This window comes from Nilaparvata lugens, chromosome 5, assembly GCF_014356525.2.
Source record: "Nilaparvata lugens isolate BPH chromosome 5, ASM1435652v1, whole genome shotgun sequence".
Lineage (NCBI taxonomy): Eukaryota > Metazoa > Arthropoda > Insecta > Hemiptera > Delphacidae > Nilaparvata > Nilaparvata lugens.
The window spans coordinates 76082303-76097546 of NC_052508.1; the positions used below are offsets into that span (position 1 = coordinate 76082303).

The 15244-nt window shown below is 31.0% G+C and overlaps 1 protein-coding gene across 1 annotated transcript in view; it reads right to left on the bottom strand.

The window, feature by feature from the left end:
* LOC111059336 (protein croquemort) overlaps positions 1 to 14267 on the bottom strand; it is a 49362-nt gene extending 35095 nt beyond the window's left edge. Inside the window, exon 1 of the mRNA XM_039429303.1 lies at positions 13957 to 14267. The gene's annotated coding sequence lies outside the window, so the exon portion shown is untranslated. The remainder of the gene's footprint in view (positions 1 to 13956) is intronic.
* Between the last annotated feature and the right edge of the window lie 977 nt (positions 14268 to 15244).

Sequence of the window (15244 nt, forward strand, 5' to 3'; positions counted from 1 at the left end):
ATGTACAATTTAGCGTACTTTATGTAAAATGAGCTGAAAAATTGAATAAAACCGTTTTCAGACCTGTAGCAACAGTAATTTTTAAGATGTGTGACGAAATACGCGAAACTTGGTCTCAAAAAACAAGTTCCTCTGATATACTGAGTTATTCAGTTCCTGTTTGGCTTGAAAATGTGCAATACCAGCACGAAACGGACGTCGCCACATCAAATAATGTGAGTGCTTTTTCACTTTAAAGTTTTATAAAATTTAATAGTGACAGATTTACTATGTTAAATGTACAATAAACATAACATATCTTCTTACAGAACTCGTAGAAAATTTAATTTCGAAGAGAAAGATGTTAAATAATTCTATAATAGACACACGCAACCTTTAAAAAAATAGTCCTCAATTACATACAAAACGCATGAAAAGAGAACTTATCAGTTTTGTCTATTTTGGACTGGAATTCAGACGAAATGTTTCATCCTGTATAACTTGGTAACCAAGCATTTTCTGTCCTATGTTAATCAGAACTTTTCTTCTTTTTTTGATGTGAGGAATCACGCCCTGACTTATGGGCACTTTTTTTCAGAACACTCTGTATAATACTAAGAGAACCATGTAATATAATATCTTTATCAGCCTCAATAGAATATCACAATTTGACATATAGGCCAGACAACACAATTCAATATAAAACAATAAAAACAGGATCTATACAACACAACAATAATAAGCATCCACAGTAGGTACATTAGACTCAAATTCAACTTATTCATATGCTATAATACCTTATTATTTATTTCGAAATCCCTTGAATAAAACTTTTTTACATAAATTCTTTAACAGACGAGTAAAAGGGATTACTCGTCAGAAGGTATTTCTAATACATTTCTAAACCTTCTGTAATTAAGCTGCCTTATTTCAATGTGAAGCCTATTCATCAGTCTGATTTTTTACTATAATACTAAGAAATATTTAAAACAAAATATTACTGAGAAATATCTATTACTATAATACTAGAAATATTTAGAACATAATATTCTCATGATAATAGTAGGGCTTTGATCTGTCTTATGGAGTCTGCTTTTTTCTACATTAAAATATTGTCTTGTAGTCCAGTCAATATAGACATAAAAAAGGGGGTCTGCTTGCAATTTATATTGTAGTTATGATTTTTTAATATTATTATTTGGGAACACAAGAGAAGTCCAGAACCAATTTCTTCATGCAAAATTTCCTTGTGCTAGATACAGAGTGGCCCAAAAACCTCGTATTTTCGGCTCATTTTCCAGTTTTCAGCTATTTCTGCCAAATCTCGTAATCGGACAGAAAAATTTGCTCCTTATATTGTGAAAAACACCTAATTTTCAGCTTCAACCATCATCACCAACTACATAGTCTTCACATTGATATTTCGCACGATGACATAAGTTCATAAGATTATGTTCTATGAGAATCACCCGTTAGATGCACTTCATTTCAGTATTTCCTAGTGGAGAGGCACGCTTAAGGACATCTCAAGGATCAAAATTAGGCTGAAAATTAGGTGTTTTTCACAATACAAGGAGCATTGTTGTCAGGTGTACCTGGAAATCTATAATTATGAGATATAGCACTCTACCTGATCTCAGATTGTAGAGCACAAAAATACGCCTGGAGGGATTTTGAATTATACATCTAAATGCTAACAATCGGAAGATATTGTTGATCAAAATCTAAAATTCATCAAACATTGATTTTCTCTTCAAATTTCACTCATTTTTGAAAAATCATAACTTTGTACTCATTGGAGATAGAGAGTTCCGAATGATCTCATTTTATTCAGAATTTAATATTCTAGAAAAAAAGCGAGAGCAAATTTTTCTGTCCGATTACGAGATTTGGCAGAAATAGCTGAAAACTGGAAAATGAGCCAAAAATGCGAGGTTTTTGGGCTACTCTGTATCTAGCACAAGGAAATTTTGCATGAAGAAATTGGTTCTGGACTTCTCTTAAGTACCCAAATAATATATTAAAAAATCAGAACTACAATATAAATTGCATGCACCAATGTATATAGTGACTGGACTATTGATATTGAATTAGGTTTATGTGTAGAACTTCTCAACTTCATTTTATCATATATTTATAACTTTGAACTACTATACTAGTAGTTCTGTGAACAATAGACCTCACGCAGTTTTCTCATCCACAAGTATCTGATGTCACCTGTTCTAGTTGATTCAGTTGAATCACAATATTCACAGTTGAATCATAATTTACTCTTAAAAACTGTTATTTGATTTCTTCAAGATGAAAAACTCACTTATGTTAATAAACTCAGTTCACGTTTAAATTTGCATCACATATGATAATTTATCCAGTTCCGTGATAATCTTTCCATCCGATAAAAATATTTCTCAACTTTTTTAAAATTATTTTTTTTCAATCAAGAATATTGTACTCTAGAGCATGGTACGCCATAGTGGAGTAGGTCAATTTCCACACAGAAAAAAACTAAACAAGTAGAGGACACATTATACGAATTTTTTTGTAAATAACTATTATATGTAATAAAATTGTAATTTATCTAATATTTTGTGTAATTGATGTTGAAGTTTTAGTTTTTTTAGAAATAAAAATTTATTCATTTTATTTATTGTAATTTCTTCGGCATTATTCAGTTCATTTAATATTTTTTATTTTATTTTCAATCACCTATCAAATTTGTTTTTCAAATTTGAGAATATTGATACTGATGGGCACGCATCATAAAAAATATTGAAACCCTACCTTATAGAAATAGACACGGCCAGATATCTGTGTAATGCATGCAATGAATAATCCACTTGTCATCTGATTGATTATGAATAATTCTATAGTCTGATTAATCCTATCTTCAAAGCAGATGTGATATATATATATATATATATTATATATATATATATATATATAATATATATATATATATATATATATATAGTGATATCAGAGTATGGAGGAATTCCTTTACTTTTCATATTATCCTTAAAATGCAAAATTCCAAAAAACCTTGTGTATACGTCGACGCGCAGTTGAAAAAGGAAATCTCATCGAATTCTATCAACGCGTTTGGCCGTAATCGCGTTACATACAGACAGCCAAAAGAAAATCAGAATTAAAACATAGACCTCACTACGTTCGGTCAATAATTAGACCCAGTTGATAAGACTGAGTCACTGTCAATGTTGTTGAACCGTTCCATTATTTCAATTCAATTCAATTCAGTTCAATTTATTTATCCTTTTACAACATAGTTATTGTACAAAGTAGTTATGAAATAAATAACTTAAAACTAAAACAAGTTCATTTTCATCTTCATTTTCATTCTCATTTTCATTTTCATTTTCATTATGGAATAAAAACACACATATAATTATTATCAAATTCTACCGTTTTATTTGGTAGAAGACCTGTGTGGTCACGAAACCGTGGTCCTGTACCGAATGAAACTGTAGAATTTGACAATAAATATATGAGTGATTTTATTTCAGTAGATAAGAATTCACTACGGCTTACAGTATCCAAGAATATTCTTCAATACTTGACCTCATTAGTAGAACTGACACAAAAGAGATTTATTGGGGTGTGATCAATTTTTTTATTAATTAATTTCGATTATAAGCCCAATTGGAGAGCTTCATTGTTTTGATAGGCATTCTCATGATAATCGATTAGTATTCGAATACTTAATTTAAGTTTAATAGAATAAGCCTTGACTTATAGCATTAATTCGTCAATTTGTATAATCATCATCTTAGTCAATACACAATACGAATAGGGTGAGTCTTCAAGGAAAATAGTCTGCTTGATTGTCCCACAATAGATCAGTAATTCACAAATTAACCGCTGAATCCATCTCAACACAGAGTCGTCTTATTTGTCCAGCGTCAATCAAATTAATCTTGATTGCTAATTCTCAAGGCTAATCAACTGTAGTGAGGTCCACGTTATAATGGCAGTGGGGAAAGATAGGAGAACAACGTTGCCGATCCTCTGTCTTGACAATGCCTTCTATAGACGGTAGCTGATACAGGTTTATTGATGTAATATTAACTGTTTATTCTCGTTTAAAATAATCAATTATGTTTAAGATATCATATTTTTCAATAATTTCATAACGAATTTTCATTATTAAGATGGAATATTTTGTTTGTAAATTATAAATTCTACATTGTTAAAAGAGATCTGGCAACAGAGCAAAACGAGAAAGAGATAGCGCTATCCGCTTTGTTGAATGATAGACAAGGATAGCAATAATACCATTGCTAATCAAACACTGTTATTTTAAGGCTGTGCAAAGGCTGGAATTGAACTTTCTATTGGTGATATTTTTCAAAGTTATTCGATTTGTATACTATCAAGCTATCAAAATTAAAAAGTTTTCTCAGGAAAACATTTTTTTCGATCATTACTTTTTGAGATATGAGCGCCTAAAGTTAAAATGTTTGTGCCAGAACATTTCAAGTTCGGTGAAAGATAAAACCGTGAGATTTTAAGGATAGATTCTTCATGGTATTGTTGATCTAATAAAACAAAAATTTTCTGAAAATATCAATTTTTGAGAAAGTTATTCAATTGACCGAAAATAACTCAACTAAAAGTTATTTTTGGTAATTTTTAGTAAATTGAATAACTTTCTCAGAAAATGATATTTTCATAAAATTTTTGTTTTATTAGATCAACAATACCATGAAGAATCTATCCTCTAAATCTCATGGATTTATATCTTACAGAACTTGAAATGTTCTGGCACAAAATTTAAACTTTAGGCGCTCATATCTCAATATGTAATGATCGAAAAAAAGTTTTCCTGGGAAAACGTTTTAATATTGATAGCTTGATAGTATACAAATCGAAAAACTTTGAAAAATATCACCAGTAGAAAGTTTATTTATATGCATTAATGCACAGACTTCACTTTTCATTCTCGTTTAAAATAATCAATTATATTTATTAAGCAAGATATCATATTTTTCAATAATTTCATAACGGATTTTCATAATTAAATCGAAAAACTTTGAAAAATATCTCCAGGAGAAAGTTTATTTATATCCTTTGCAGACTTCACTGTTCATTCTCGTTTAAAATAATCAATTATATTTATTAAGCAAGATATCATATTTTTCAATAATTTCATAACCAATTTTCATAATTAAGATGGAATATTTTGTTTATAAATTATAAATTCTATACTGTTAAAAGAGATCTGGCAACAGAGCAAAGCGAGAAAAAGATAGCGCTATCCACTTTGTTGAATGATAGACAAGGATATCAATATCATTGCTAATCAAACACTGTCATTATAATGTGGACCTTATTATAACTGCATGGGTCTTATGAGTTATGTCTATTTTTTATTTACTTGGTGCTTCAACTTTCAAGTTTCATTCTTGCGAGGAGTGAATTATTGTTAGATCATACCTAATATTTTACAGTCATTATTGTGTTATTACTGTTGGCCCTTTTTGTTCATTTGTCTGTAATAATGTATCTATGAGAGAACTCAGTCAATTGGAGACTAACTTGTAATTTTTCAGTTCTTATCTGAAAGATTGGAAATTATCAGTGTGATAAAATAGTCAGATAAGGATTACATGATACACTCAAACCATTCAATTTGTTGACTAGAAATCGAACGGATATTTTTAGTAGAATCGCTGGATTTCATTGGGAAACCCCAATTCCATAAAAACTCTTATCATATGTTGACTCCACGGAATTGAAGTAAAGTGAGGTTTTTGTTAGCAATGGAATTGCTATCCTTGTCTATCATTAAACAAAGCTGATAGTACTATCCCTTCCTCGCTTTGCTATGTTGCCAGATCGTATTTTATTACAATTTTGTAGTATTTTTATTTAGTATTAATAATTACCACAATATCAACTTCTCAACTACACAAAAAAATTGAGATATAGGCTACCTGTACTATGAAAATATGAGAAAAACTAACTAATGTGTGAATAACACATCAACTTATTCAATTAATTAATGAAGTTATTTGACAAATTCTTATACCCATTTTATAGGAGGTCAATGGATGAGAATGATGAAATATGGAAATGAATAAAGAATTAATAACACATTTATATAAAGACATTTTATTTTCATAAAATGAAATAAATAAAATGGATGAAGAATCAATAAATTTAATGGATTGTGTTTGAGAAAATGCAAGCTTTTTCAGAATACATAATACAATGTAGTTTTGAATAGACTTAGAACGTCGTCAAAAATCCACAATAAAAATTAAAAATTAATATTTTACTTTTAATTAATATTAATTTTTAATTTTTATTTAATTAAAGTGGATTTTTGACAACGTTCTAAGTCTATTCAATTATGGAAAAGTTCCACAACATCAACATTCACACTACAATGTAGTTTTGCAAAATAATTTTTCTGCATTATTTCAATAGATATTTTTTATTAACTATGACAAGAAATATTTTTCACTCTTTGATATCTCTGCGATTGACCATGTCAATAATATACCAACGTAAGCAGAATACAGTAATTTGTAATATATTTTTGTTTAGGTAATAAAAATATTCAGTTTATTATACAACAACTGCTAGCCTGAAGAGATATATATATAAATCAATAATATTTCTGGTTAAAATGAACTTTTTTCATTGATTTGTAGAATTGATAATAAATTAACAGAATATTTCATCTTAATTATCAAAATTCATGAAGAAATTATTGAAAAATATCATTTCTTGCTAAAATATAATTGATTATTCTAAACAGAAATGGGCAGTTAATATTACATCAATAAAGGTAGAAAATTAGTACCTCGGTTTAGTATCATTGTACTAGATGATGCTTAAGGTAATAGATATCGTTTTAGATTTTTTGGAATTTTTGTATTATCTGTTTTAGCATAAATTTGTATTAATTTGATGATAACCTCGACACATATATTATATAGTGAGGTATCATTTTGTAAACCTTGAATATTGTTATATTATTGAAAATGTATGAAAAAATAATATTTAATGTTCCTGAGTTTATGAATAAACTCCTATGGATGTGTCGTCCAACATTCAGAGAAATTATTAAACCTGTATCAGATACCGTCTATAGAAGGCATTGACAAGACAGAGGATCGGCAACGTTGTTCTTCTATCTTTCTCCACTGTTATTATAACGTGGACCTCACTATAGCACTACTGATCAAGGATATTCTATTTTTCTTTATGAAAAAAAACAGGAATAAGTTATCCATTGCTCTGCTAGCTAGGTCAAGATAAATATATGTCTACCATTGAATCTATAGGGACAAGGCTTTCTACTCAACAAAATTCTAGAAAGAGTAAGAAAGAATCACTCATTTATCTCTTAATTAATTTGACTATTTCAATCAAAATTGGGGAGAGAAACAGTTTGGGTTTATCCTGTTGATTCTCTCCCAATCATTAATTTAATATTGTGATTGTAGAATATCTATATAAATAAAAATCGAGCCTAAAATTTTGACATTCAATAAGTTTTTTATGTGTGCACTGAGTTTGATGATTTTTCAGTTGTGCTCGTTATGTTCATGACCAGGTTTATGGCCTATCGAATTTATAATCCGACTTCAGGACTCTTTCCTACGGTCCTTCAAAGTTTAAATGTAATCCTTATGGGAGAAGATTTGTGAGCTGGCCACACACAGAAAAAAATCAGCTGTTATAATCATTGCGTCATCCAACAGACGTCGGTAGGTATTAGACAAATTAATTGATTTTTAGTAAATTGTTTATTTTGCAGTTGGAAAATCTATCTTCTATCTTCTTCTATATATATAAAAGCGGAATGGCACTCACTGACTGACTGACTGACTGACTCACTCACTCGCAGAACTAAAAATCTACTAGACCAAAAACGTTCAAATTTGGTAGGTATGTTCAGTTGGCCCTTTAGAGGTGCACTAAGAAATCTTTTGGCAATATTCTAACTCCAAGGGTGGTTATTAAGGGTTTAAATTTCGTCTTTTAGCATGTATATTCTTCTTATTCTCTTAATTATAATTGAAAAATGTCCATACCATATGTTAATATAGAACTATAATCTAGAGAGAGTACCTCTTCGAAACAGTTGTTAACTGGTGAATAAATTAATAATTTTGTCAGGTTGGCATTAAGTTGAGTTGACTTTATTAGGTTGGCACCAAGTTGAAGATTGAAATGCATTTATCGCGGAAAAATTGATTAGGCACAGCTACTTCAATCAGAGCTATTCCTGGGAATATTATATTACTAGCCGTCAGGCTCGCTTCGCTTGCCATATCCGTTTAGCCAGACCCCCGACTGGATCGTCCTAACATATGATAAAAATGATCAAATGAAAAATGCAGGCGAGCGAAGCGAGCCTGCTGATCTCATCCTTGGACGATCCAGTTGGTGGTCCAGGGGGCGGAGCCCCCCGGCTAGACGGATATGGCGAGCGAAGCGAGCCTGACGGCTAGTTATCTATATAACTAAAATCCATTAAAATTGATAATTGTAATAATAGGTATAATAGAATAGAATATAATTTTATTGGTCATAAAATATTCACATGAATACGCATGGACTTCGTCAATAAATAGCATCTGCTATTCAAAACCGATAAGTAAGAAGCACCTGGATGCAAAATGCCGCATCGCGCCTCCTCAGGTGTGCATCCAGCTGAAGTTTGTCATGCATTAAACTATTATGCGGCGGTACAAAGTTTGCCGGGCCAGCTAGTAATAAATAAATGAATGGAAAAGTTTGAGATTTCAGAGTATGATTATAAATAATGGGTACCTATGACATTTTATTATTGGGAGTAAAAGAGGAAAATAATATTTCATCTGGTTTTAATTACTTTTGAATAGGTAGGCTACTTGTATACTCGGTTTTTCAATTTGCCACACTACTGTACTCTGAATAAAATATCCGTGTTGCCAAATTGTGCCAAATTTCAATATTCTCATGCAAGCCTATATGACTGGATATAGTGAATTTGACAACACAGTTGATGCAGAGTTGTCAATTTTATCATACATGGGCTTGCATAGAATGATTGAAATAAATAACACCATTTGGCAACACTGTTCAAGTCTCAACTTACAACTTATTTTATTCACCTTTTTTGATAGGAAAACTTTATTAACAAAAATAAGTAATTGATGAATGTCAAATAATCTAATTGAATCTATTTTCTTCGGAAGTCATGACTCTATTCTTACTTACTTTAATCACCCTACATGAGATTCTTTATTCTTTATTGATTCATACAATAAGTACATCATCAAAATGATAGGGAGAGAAAACATAATAAGGTAACCTTGTGCTATTCCTCTCCCAAATTTAGATAAGGTTACACATAATCCGAAATGGGTTAAGTCTTGAAGTTGTTCACTTAACAAAATTTTCAATCCTTAATTATTTTCACAAAGTAGATTTTCAAATTTAGATGCTACAAAACCAAATATAGAACAAATATTTCACATTATTATTTATGAGAAACATGGAAACAAACTGGGTTTCTCCCAAAAATTGCTTCCATAACAAAATAATTACAATAGTTTATTATACATAGTAAGAGTACAAAAAAGTAAGAATATTAACACTTAAATAGAAAGTATTCACAAATTTTAAAGAAATAATTTTGCAGGACCAAAAGACAAACTTGATATTGAGATAGTGTATCAGTGTTTTCCTAATACTGCAAGGCAATGTATATAATTAGGTAATTTGGAACTTTTGATGATCATCAGCAGAATTTTCTCGTGACCTAGACGTCGGGAAAAGCACTGGTTATGCAATGAATAATAATCAATTCTCATGGAAGCGAAAAATAATTGAGCTCACACGCGTCAAATTTTGCTCAAGATAATTTCTCATTGTGGTCATTTACACAGGAACTCTTGTTCTTCTAGTAAAATGTTTTGAATAAAGTTCAAGATTGAGGCTGTTCGGTACACCTTTTTATTTTTATTTGAATTGCATAATCTTTTTCAATATAATTATTGTTAATATCATTATAAGAGTGAGAAAAAGTGGCAACTGAAATTTTTAAGTGGTCTAATAAGCGAGTTATGGGTTGTTGAATTGCTAAACTCCATTTTCTTTCCAGATCATTAAACGGTTTTGAATTTTCCATTGGAGTTTTTTTTTTAATACATTCAGTATATCATTGGCTTTGTTCTAATATGCGTTTTTACGCGTTTAATGCCAAAATAAACAAAGTTATTGAATTTACAAAAAATGTGACTTTTTTATTTATGAACGATATGGGGAATAAAATGTTTTAATTTGGAAATATACATTTTTTGAATTTTTAAGAGAAGTTCTAATAATATAGTCAAAACCGTTTATGATCTGGAAAGAAAACGGAATCTGGAAAGTTAGCAATTCAACAACCCATAACTCGCTTATTAGACCACTTAAAAATTTCAGTTGACACTTTTTCTCACTCTTATAATCACTCTTATTATTTAAACCCAATTTAAATAATAAAAAAGTGTACCGAACAGCCTTAATTTTAAGTTTAGTTTTAGTAGTTTGTGTCAAACTACTTGTTCCTCTAGTATGTTTTAAATGAAGTTTAAGTTTAAGTTTAGTTCTAGTAGTTTGTTTTAAACTAGGTACTTGTTCCTCTAGAATGACGCATGAAAAATATCACAGATTGACACTCAATGAAGATAATAGAAGAATAAATCTCACATTCATAGATATGTGCGTGCTTTAAGGCAGATTGAAAAAGTATGATTCAAGAAGTATTGATATATTAATGACGCTGATAAAGACTTTGATTCAATTGACTAGTCTAAAGCCTAAGTTGGTGTAGAAGTGTAGATTATTTCAACCTGACGCTCGTCATAAAAGTGTTTCAGCCTTGAATTATATAACTGGGTTGGCCACTCAATTGCTATTACATATTTGTAGAACTCTTCCAATGTTCCACCTATATACTTCCCACTTCCATACAATAATATAGAACTAGCATTTTTTACAGATACGGTACTGGCATAGTGAAAACTCGCTTATTTGAGCTAAAGAGTTTCTAGATCATCCAGCTCGTCAGTAAACAGAAAATAAACTTTATTTAATGTCATTCTATTTATTTTCCAATCATTTGATAATGCCAAAACATGTTGCTAGTCAACAATTTTAAAAAGGGTACTTGAATTTCTATTTTTATTTATAAATGAACTTTATTATGATTTTTGAAGTAACATTGTTGAGTGGTATGGCGGGTTGTCAATTGGCTGAAAAGCATGATCTCTACAGAGAGTTTAAACTCTTAAAAAAGAGTCTAGACAACCGCGAATGGAATGAATCCATACCACACTATCATACCCCAGTGGAAGTAAGGAGTGGCCGTAGTCGAGTGGATCAGATGCTGGCTTTATGATTCAGAGGCCCGGGTTCAAATCCCGGCCCGGGCAAGATATTTATCTCGGGCCACTCCCGTGTTTCAGATGGACACGTTAAGCCGTCGGTCCCGGCTGCCTAAAAAGCAGTCGTTAGGTCATGTCAGAGGCCCTGAAATTGATCAGTTGCGACCTGAAAACTCTGACACCAGACCTGAGCCAGCCAGGTCATTCGATATTATTATTTTTTTTATACCCCAGTGGTTTCGCTTGAAGGAACCTAATTTAATTTCGCTTCATTTTTTTATAAGAATGCAAAGATTAAGTAAATATTTTGAAATAATGAAGTTCTCCACCAAATGTGTGTGTGATCTATTAAGATATCACACGAGTTGGTACACATTCATAATTAAATGGAAATTACTGAGATATTGCAATTATTCAAATTCTAATGATTTGATTTTAATAATTATTTGCAGTAGCAGAAGTCTTCGGGGTGAATTACAGCATTTAATTTGGATTTTCGTTTAATAATAAACATTCATACTGTAATTGTTATAAATTCAAATTTTTATATAGGCTACACCACTGCCAAACAAAATCAAAATATTATATTGAAAAAAACATGTATGGACATATATTGTTTTTTTAATCACTTTTTGCTTTTAGAAAAAACGACTAGCAGTCAGATATTTTACAATAAATGAATTAATCACTCACTGTGGCAACGAGATCTTATGGCAGTTCCGCCATCTTCTTGGTTGTACCATAGAGAAACGAAAGCATAAGTAGATGTCCCATGGTATAGGGCGTTTATGTCGCAACTTTTACTGTTATCCCAAGCCAATAGTTCACGTAGTTCTTTCCTATGCAGCTGTGTGATGCTGGTTGTGCCGTTCATACACTATCACCCCAACAAAACAGTAAAAATTGACAATAATCGACAGTAATCGGCTTGAGATAACAGTAAAAGCTGCGACATAAATTCCCTATACCATGGGATATCTACTTACACTATTGTTTCTCTATGGTTGTTCTCATCTGTTTTTTTTCTTTTAGGGCTACTCTAAAATATAAATAAGAATAGAAATCTGAGTACCCCTTTTAAAATTATTTACTCACAACATGTTTCGGCTATATAATACCATTATCAAGTGATTGATAAGCATAATCACTTCATAATGGCATCAATTAGATTTTTATATTCATTTATTATTTTTATCTACGAAAAATATACACAGAACTATCTATCAATCTATATCTAATTATTACCAACTAAAATCAATGAGTCAGGCTTTCAAGCATGCAATAGCCTATTGAAAAACTATCTTCCAATACATATTCAAGATATTTTCATTCAAAAAAACACTAAATATTTAAAAAATGAATCATCAACAATAATTTTCAATATACAACCTGATTAACAGGTTCAATTATGTGGAAAATTCACTGTTTCAATTCAAACTTTCAATTATTTATTTATACATTCATACAGACGATATCATTCTCAACTTACTATGGATGATTGGAAAAGGAACAACAGGCTCAAAGCACAAAACTCTGAGAAGGGTCTCATTGGAATTATTATTATATCCCAATCAATAATGACACATTACAATAATTCGTCATTAGATAAAAATTATACCCAGCAGTCAGCAATCGATAATAGCATTAATATTTGTAAAGCAACATAAGAATTAGCAGCCCTATGTATTTTCATTTTAATAGCAATTTTATATTTAAGTAGCTTAAAATTGGCTACAGCTAGCCTAAAAGTAGCTTAGCAATAGTATTGGCTAAAAGTAGCTAAATTTAGCTTAAATTTTATCACTCATCTCTTTATTCACAATCAAATCGGCTACAAATCAACAAAATAACGTAGAAATATTCTAATCTATAATCTACACGAATCAACTGTTTACATACCGTTTTCAACAAGTTTCAACTACTAAGGGCCGTTTGCACAGTCAAAGCTTAAACTGAATATTCAATCAGCTGTTGGCTTAAACTCAAAATGAATCACATTATAACAAATGATACTTGATACGGATTTAATCCAGTTTAAAATGAAATTTAGTTTAAACTGTCACTGGGAAAACGGCCCTTGTGTAACAAATTGGTTCTTTTTAAACGTGATCACAAATCAACTGTTATTACATACCGATCTCAACAAGTTTCAACTACTTAAAGTATAACAAATTGGTTCTTTTTAAACGTGATCACAAATCAACTGTTTACATACCGTTCTCAACAAGTTTCAACCACTAAAAGTATAACAAATTGGTTTTTTTAAACGTGATCACGAATCAACTGTTTACATACCGTTCTCAACAAGTTTCAACTACTAAAAGTATAACAAATTGGTTTTTTTGAACGTGATCAAAAATCAACTGTTTGCATACCGATCTCAACAAGTTTCAACTACTAAAAGTATAACAAATTTGTTCTTTTTAAACGTGATCACGAATCAACTGTTTACATACCGTTCTCATCAAGTTTCAACTACCAAAAAGTATTACAATAATTGGCTCTGATCACTTGCAAACAAAACACATACAATGAATGCCGTAATGAGTTCATCAACTTAACAAACTAATATTTTTGTTGTGTCACTTACCTTTGTGAACGGCCAGTTTCAATAGACTACTCTGAATGTATTATCTGCTGAAAAGGAGTGGAGTAACGGTAGATGGGTTGCGGGCGGCTTCAGAGTCGGGAGCCGTGTATCTCGGGAGTTGAGACCACTTCAGTGACTAAACTATAACATTTATAAGAATAGAGTATATAGAAAAAGAACTTGTATTATGTTTGAAAGAGTGCTTATAGCCGGCTACCGGGCGGCGACTGCTCTACAACTGACTTGCAGCCAGTTGAAGTGTCATCACCCAACTAATAACACAACAGCTTGTACACAAAAGTTGCGACGCTGTATCAGCTTCTTTATCTAGCCGGCTGAAGATTATCAACCGAGTGCAATGCTGCCAAACTGGGCCGTCGAAAAGACTCACAAATATCGGCCATTGATTGGTTGCTTCTCTGCTCCATTCATGACGATCTACAACACCCCCCCTCATTCTACACCCAGGGGGGGCATTCTACACCCACCTCATTCACTCATCGGCACAGTAGCTATAGTGAGGTCCACGTTATAATGGCACTGTTGGTGTAGCTATCCTTGTCTACCGTTCGACAAAGCAGATAGTGCTACCCTTCTCTAGCCAGATCGTTTTTCAATAATGTAGAAATATAATAAATTAAGGCTGTGCAAAGGCTAAAAATAAACTTTCAACTCGTGATATTTTTCAAAGTTTTTCGATTTGTATGTCATCAAGCTATCAAAATGAAAAAGTTTTCTCAGGATTTTTTTTCTGATCATTACTTTTTGAGATATGAGCGCCTAAAGTTCATTTTTTTGGAACAGAACATTTCAAGTTCTGTAAGAGATAAATCCATGAGATTTAGTGGATAGATTCTTCATGGTATTGTTGATCTAGTAAAACCAAACTTTTTTGAAAATATCAATTTTTACAGGTTTATTGATGTAATATTTAAGGCTGTGCAAAGGCTAAAAATAAACTTTCTACTCGTGATATTTTTCAAAGTTTTTCGATTTGTATATATCAAAATGAAAAAGTTTTCTCTGGAAAAATATTTTTTCTGATCATTACTTTTTGAGATATGAGCGCCTAAAGATTAAATTTTTGCGACAGAACATTTCAAATACGGTAAGCGATAAATCCATGAGATTTAAAGGATAGATTCTTCATGGTATTGTCGATCTAGTAAAACAAACATTTTCTGAAAATATCAATTTTTAAGATAGTTATTCAATTTACTTAAAATAACCAAAAATAACTTTTAGTCGAGTTATTTTTGGTAAATTGAATAACTTTTTCAAAAATTGA